The sequence below is a fragment of the Mus pahari genome, chromosome 13 (genome assembly GCF_900095145.1).
Source record: "Mus pahari chromosome 13, PAHARI_EIJ_v1.1, whole genome shotgun sequence".
NCBI lineage: Eukaryota > Metazoa > Chordata > Mammalia > Rodentia > Muridae > Mus > Mus pahari.
The window spans coordinates 79,727,541-79,735,507 of NC_034602.1; positions in this window are offsets into that span (position 1 = coordinate 79,727,541).

Genomic DNA, 7,967 nt, shown 5'->3' on the forward strand with positions numbered 1-7,967 from the left:
GCATCCACTTCTCTATTTGTCAGGCACTGGCAGAGACTTTCAGGAGATAGCGTTATCAGGCTCCTGTCAGCAAGCTCTTGTTGGCAACCACAATAGTGTCTGTGTTTGGTGGTTGTATGTGGGATGGTTCCCCAGGTGGGGCAGTCTCTGGATGCTTATTTCTTCTGCCTCTGCTCTACACTTTGTCTCTGTAACTCCTTCCATGGCTATTTTGTTCCCCCTTCTAAGAAGAATCAAAGTTTACACACTTTGGTCTTCCTTCTTCTTCAGTTTCATCCCAACACTGTATTTTCATTATTCATACATCCAGTTATGGACATCTACGTTGGTTCCATTTCCTTGTTACTGTAAATGGGTGGATCCAGAAAAAAACTATTAAATGAGGTAACCTAAACACAGAAAGATAAGATATGCATGATCTCTTTCGTATGATGATCGAAGACTATAAAGTATACTTTCATGGAGAGAAAAATGTCTATTGGTGGGTAAAACCTAAAAACTAGAAAAAATAGACCAAGATGGGTTAAAATTACCTTATGAGGAATGATAGGAGGTAGACATGGGCCATGAGAAAGGAAAAACTTCTAAGTAAGGTAGAATACAAGAGGGGGTTGGGGGTAACAGGGCAATGGGTGGGGTAATGGAGGTCAAAGAAGAAGAGGAATCAATAAAACATATTCTGTTTGGAAATACTACAATGATATTTAATACCTTGTATGCTAATTTTAAAAGGATACTTTAAATGAGAGTTATTCATTTGAGGAACACTGAGATCACATCTTATATCGCTCATTCATTCATTTCATGTGGGCACACACCAATGAATTCTCATACGTAGGATGTGAACTCATGTTGTGTTTCTGTTTATTTTAATTTAAAGGATGTAGCATTATACTTAAAAATCCCTTAGGGAGAGGGCTTCTTGGGATGCAACCTCCTCTGGAGGACTTATACACAGAGAATAGTCAATGGGGTGGGAAAGATACTCCCTTTGGTGCCCCTGGCCCTGAAGGTGACTCTAAGGGCACTCCCTGAATCACATGTATGTGGAAAGAGGCAGGAAAGTGCAATTAGGGCCTGTCTGGGCAAAGGAAGCAGTGAGTTATAGTGGGAGGCCCAACAAGAGCAGAGCAGGCAGAGAGCACAACTGAGGGGCAGTCTACAGACCTACAGAATGTCACAAAGAAACCATTGTTATATATAATTGATATGCACTAATCATTTTAAGGCCTCTAATTTCATTATCTTTTGTATAGAAAGTATATTATAAATTCAAAGAATTTTTAATCCCAAAGATGTAACTTTGCATTTAGACACAATAAATGATGAGAAATGTCATGGATGTGTGGAAGTGGCAGGAACCACAGAGGTGACCCTTCAGGGAAATGTTCCCAGTGCGTGTCCAATGCAAATATAAAATGCAGAGAGACTTTGGATCTCCTAAAGCAACCGACAATGATTGTGTTCTATACTAGTTCAAAGAAGCCACTTTTGGCTTACAGTTAACTTGATGCCATTAACATTGTATTTCTTTTCTTCCTGGGACAAATTCTTCCTCCCCATCCTTTGTGAAGAGAAGACCTAACTTGACAAAGAACAATGCTCTTCAACCTAAGTAGGTCTTGTGGTTTTTTTTTTTTTGCTCTCCTCCAGAACCCAGCCTGTTGCTAACTGTGGTTTGGTGCTTAGGGACCACAGTCACCTGTTAGGACACTGAAGACTGTTTCTGTTCCCCCAACACTTGGTGTGTATCTATGGGTGTGGGAGTGAGATGGCTTAAGGGCTCCATGGCTTGCTTTGTCCCTCTTCCCCAGTCCCTGGCAGCATGCCCTCTGATGCCCGGTGACTCATCCATTCTCCTGAAGCCACTGTCTCCTCTGGACGTGGTCCATGTTTTCCCCACCTTCCCATTTCCTCTGCCTGGAGCTCTTACCCTAAGACAGAGAGATGCTTTCCTAAAGAGAAGAGTGATATCATATCCTTTCCAAAACTGTTTATCTTATCCCTGGTCCATGATGCATCCAGCAAGTCTAATTTCCTTTGGATGAGAGAGATGCCATTAACTTTGTCATTGAATCAAATTAACTTTAAATGTACTACAGCATCTTTGGTAATGAGAAGAGTTCACAGAAGAGTGCTTCACAATAAAGAAAGTGAAGTAAAGATTTATTCCTCCCTACCCACTGTCATACATAGTAAGGATTTTTACCAATGTTTGTCAAAATAGGTATATCTGTAGAAGACAAGCCTTCTGGGTCACCTCAAATGTCAAGTGTTCCTCTCTTAGCATACAGTAGTGAGGTTTATTTCTGGGGAAAATGATAGTTATTTTCTGATTTATCTACTTCTGTGAGGCCAAAAGTTAATAAGAAGTTATTTTTTTATATTGATTTTTAAAAATAAGAACACTGATAAATAAAGGGAAGAAAACAAGATCATGCACAAACAAGCTAAGTTAACTCTAGAGATCACAAAGGTCACATTTTCCAAAGTGACTTTCTGTGTCCTCATCTTGGTTGGGTAGGACCAGAGACTAGAGTGAAGAATGAGAGACTGGAGCCAATGGCATCACAGTATTCTCAAGTGGGCGTTGGAGAGGAACGTCATTTCCATATTCATGCCTCAGCAGAGTGTGAGACAGGAAGGCTGGTTGTGTGAAAACAAAGGAAGATGTGTGAACAGAAGTCCTTTGTCCCTGCACTTACTGTGGACCTTCCTTAAGTGCTCTGGAAACCATGTGACACAATGAAGTGGAACTCAGTATATCAGCTGGTCTGTCTACCTACTCTGTTACAGGGAAATGTGTGGTAACTGTTCCCTGGCTTCTGAAGGGATCTAGCTCATATCTTTGCAACACTACCTTCTTCACTCATTGTCCATGACTATTAGTTCCATCAATGCATGCTCTACAAGTGTTCTAGGAAACCATAATGAACAAAGCAGTAGTTCCATGCTCAAAGCTTGGCATCTGCAGTTCTCATCACCTTGAATGCCAAGTCCCTTATACTTACAACATGCTATAAAGCTGTCTCCTCATCGTTTATCCAGCCCAAGTGTGATCTATGCTTTCCCCATCCGTGCACACAGCAGCATCATCTCAGTCTGCAAGTCCGTTGATTCTTTTTTTTTTTCAGTCTTACCACCTGTTGAACTTTTGTCTTTATTTACTTTTTCATTCTCTATACAATGAGAACAAAGAGCACGTTCATCTATTCTACAGCTTATCTCTACCTAGGATGCTGCCTTGCCCATCATAGGTACGTGGTTGATATTAGTTGCACTATTGTCTGAGTGAAGCAAACAGTGATTTAAGCTACAGCTGCTTGCAATTGTGCATTATGCTGATAACATTATCTTATATGAAGTAGAAAACAGCTTCTGTGTTGCATTATATTAACTATCCAGTTGAGGACTGCCCCAGATGCAAGTAGGAAAAGTGAGGTGAGTAAGAGGGGGTTTTTAGCTAAAACTCAGAAGCTGAGGAAGGCCTGAGGAGTGTCTGTGTTGACTGTTTATTCATTTCTGTTTTCCAGAGAAAACATTTTTACTTGCCTTGCCAGGAACCATTTTAATTCATTTTAGTGTGTGTGTGTGTGTGTGTGTGTGTGTGTGTGTGAGAGAGAGAGAGAGAGAGAGAGAGAGAGAGAGAGAGAGAGAATGCTTGCACGGGTGTGAATACATGTATGTATGTATGTATGTATGTATGTATGTATGTATGTAGAGGCCTGAAGACAATGTTGAGTGTCTTCCTTAGTTACCTTCAACCTTATTTTTGAGACATGTTCCCTCACTGATACTAGAACTTACTGATTTAGCTAGATTGACTGGCCATCAAACCTGAAGAATCTTTATGTTTGTTCCCAATGCTAGGATTACAAGTATGTGCAGCTATGACCAGCTTTTTCTGGATGCTTAAAGCCCTTATGTTTAAATGAAAAGCTCTTAATCATGCTATCTGACCCAAGGACCACTGTTCTTCTTTAAGATAAGATAAACAGTGGTTACATGTGGTTGAATTGATAGACATCCCAGTTCAGGATTCAGTGTATGAAAGGAACTTACCCTCAGTGGTACCCACCATGGACATAGTGTAATCACTGCTCCCAAAACTAACCCCATTAAACACTCCTTGCCATCACTTACCCAATGAGGACACTGAGGATGGGTTTCAAGTATCTTAAAATCATATTGCTTAATATTAAAACTGATTTTTAGCTCAGATTTATTGTTACTGAGACATGGTGGCATTCCATATGGATCATAACAAAGGGAAGAGAAAGCTGTCTCCACAGCATTTGCTCTGCTCCTTACTGTGGGTCTTATATCACATTCAAGCATGATGACCTGAAACCACCGAGTGGCTTGGAGCATGGAGGGAAATGTGGCCATGTGTTAAAGGAAATGCATCATGAAATTAGGCGGCATACAAACTAAGGTTTGAAGTGTGGAGATGGGATGAGAAACGAAGGCAGAGGGCATTAAGTGAGTAGATAGTGTAAACCTGTTCATGCATGAGCTCAGCTTACAGAAAGAGAATGAGATAGGCAAGACAGCCTACTGTTGTTCCTGGGCCTGGATCTGTCCTTCAACCCAGTGCGCCTGTGGTCCTCATTGTGTCCTCTCTCAACAGTCCTGCTCCTTCTCCAGCTTCCTGAACTAGCTCCGTGTCTCCTGGGATTGAGGAAATTTCCAGTGTCAGCAGGAAGACACTGGGTAAAGGCAATTGCTACCAAGACTGGCTGCCTCAGTTGATCCCCAGAGCTCACGTTTGAAGGAGAAAACTGACTCCTGCAAGTTGTCCTCTGACCCAGACTACCTCCCCCTGAATAAGTAGTTAAGTGTATGAAAATCCACAACCATTTAAAAGAATAATAATGTGTTAGCAGACACCTGGGGGGTAGACCACCAACACCAGCCCTTTTCTGAACATTGCTTCTTTCTCTCCCTCTGCAGTATGGTAAATAGAAGCTTATGTAGTTCTGGCATTTAGAGACCTCTCTATTCATCTTACCGAGAACCTGAGTCCATTTCAAATGTATTCCCATCTAGAGCCTTACTTACTACTGGACTCCATTTTCAGTGTCAAAAGTTTTGACATAGACAACACACCCATGGTACCACTACTCTAATAAAACATTATAAAATAGCCCCCGAAAGTTCTTCAAGCTTCTTCCCAATCAGTCCCCCACTTTATTCAGCTCCCTCCACTTCTATCCATTCACTTGGCCTGTTCTTCAGCTTCATATGTTTGGAAAATGTTGTGTTTATGATTTTCCTGGCTGTTTCACTTCATGTGAGAGTCTGACTGTCACAGAGTATATCATTCTTCTTCCTGAATACTAGTCAGTTATAGAACTCTACCACAATTTGCTTTCCTGTTTGAATGTTTAATGTATATTTGAGAGTCTTTCCATTCAGAGTCATTGTGGCAAAGATGATGATACATAGACTGTATATGGTCTTCAGTAAATACATAATGGCAGAATATTTGTTCTTAAATAGAGATGTTCTTAACTTTAATAGAAACTGCCAAACAGTTTATACAAAAAAAATGAAGTAAGCATTTAAACTTTCTCAGTTAGTATCCTCCAAATCTTCAACATTTCAAAGATGCCATAGAAGTTACGGAATTCTATCCACAAAGACTGTGCAAATCTTTTAACCTCGGCCAACAGCCCACCTACAGTCTCAATGATGCTGTTTCTCATTCCCTGCACTCATGCTTTCGTAGCCTGATAAAAGTTCTGGTTTTAAAGGGCTTAATGCTCCAGCATGAGAACATTTCCTAGGCTGCATTGTGGTTTAAAAAAACATGCACACATAATACACAATGAGTCCCCAAGTCATCAAGAGCTGGTTGTAATAGACTAAGAATAGCAGGAAGCTCACTCCCCAGTCATTGGTGCTAGTGCCATAGTGTTGACAACAGAGAGAGTAAACAGTCCACAGCACGGCCATGACTCAGACACAACACAAGGCATGTCTGAAGAAATCCAAGGCTGCCTCTTTCTTTGAATCCCACATAGTTCCCCCTCTGGAAGTCAGCTAAAGCTCTGTGATGCAAATGAATTAAGAAACATGTAGGTGAAAACAATAAAGGCAATGCATGAGGTGGAAATGACCATTGTTCAAGGGAAAGAATTGTTACATCTGATGGGAATCTACCTCAAGTGATGTTCTACGAAGTTACAATGGTTTGTACTGAAACTCCAGACTGAACTCACAGTGCCTGTTATTGCCTTTTGACTTTGACAATGCGTTAATTGTACAAGGTTATGGCTTTTGTTACAACATTCAAACATGCATATGATATGGTTTAATCATGTTCACCACCCGTTGACCCTTCAAGGTTCCTCCCGGTTTTCTTTGCTCTCTGATTCTGCTGAGCCCTGAACTCACAATGCTGTCTGGCTCCACCAGAGTTGTAGGCTGTATGAGCTACAAATGGTCAAAGGAATTTAAGAAAGGTCATACCTATGAACTTTTTTTTTTTGTTCCTATATGTATATTACAGTTATTTTCTCTTTATAAGCATTTTGAATTTCCCCCCAAGATGTGCTTAGGATATTTTGAATATTTGAGAAAGTAACAGGAACATGTTATTAAAAATAACTGCAGTTGAAGGCCTGCCCGCATATCAATCCTTTCAGAAAAGCCAGATACACCCTAACTCCAACATTGATTTTTTTTTTTTTTTACTTCTCAAAAGCAGATCCACATTAAATGACTGGTGTGTGACATAGGAAATTCATGACAGATCCAAGTAGAGATACCACTAAAGTCCTATTGAGTGAACTAATGAGTTTATTGGAGTATGGATGAGGGGTTACTTACAGGATCCGAATGACTCAAATACAGCTGCATCACCAAAGCCCACCCCAGTATGGGTAACAACTCACAAAATCTGGAATCTGGGAGCTAACAGATAACTTGCAGGAACTTTAATAGGTTAGAGAGTGTCTTTTCCAGACAGCTCAGTTTGGCTGAGCCTTTTCTAAGAAGTTTAGCTGATCTATCAACCTCTTCTAGGCAGCTTGACTGCTCCAAGAACTCTTGGCAGTCCTTACTGCTTAATTAAGCTCCAGACCTTCAGGGACTTCCTGAAGGTTTGGAGTTGTTTCTTTATTGATTGAAGAGGCCTTTTGTTAGAACATCCTGAGTCTTAAGGAGCTTCCCAAGAGAATGGGATGTTTCATCTCCCTTTTTAACACAGTGGGTCTAAAGAGATTCTCGTATCATCAAAAGTTTTATCTTGGAGAAAATTGCTACCTACTATTCTTCCCCTTCCTCCAGGTCTTAGAGTCTAGCCTCTCTTAATCAATGTTTCTGCACCTTGAAAGGGGAGACAAAGAAATCCGACTTTTTTTATTTTAAACTTTACTGGAAATCCAAACATTCACATAATTTTATGTCCATTTCCAGAACATAGCTGGTGGTGCATCAGGGTGGAATTTTTCTTTGTTACAGAGAAAGAGAAGACAGGAAATGAGAAACAGAAAAGTCTCGACTGAGACACTGACAGTAGCAATCACCCACGGTGAGAAGCACAGCTATAAGGGTGCTGCTTAGACACTGCACAATATTTATTTAAAGCCAAGATGGTGGCGACTTTCCCACTAGATCCTATAGTTTTTCCAGCCACAGATTTTTGTATAAGTTCCTGGTACCAGATATGGATTTCTTCCTGTGTAGTGGTTCTTAAATCCAGTCAGAAAGCTAATTCTGTCTACTGTCTATTGGCACATTCTTGTCTGCCACTTCCACTATGAAGAAGATAGAACCCAGAACCTACACCTGAGTAGAATTTAGGGCTATGGTTCTCTCCAGAAACTGTATAGCTGCTATCCTGCAAAAACAAGGTATTTTTCTGTTCATTGTACTGGATAGCTTTGTGTCAACTTGACACAGCTGGAGTTATCACAGAGAAAGGAGCTTCAGTTGGGGAAATGCCTCCATGAGATCCAGCT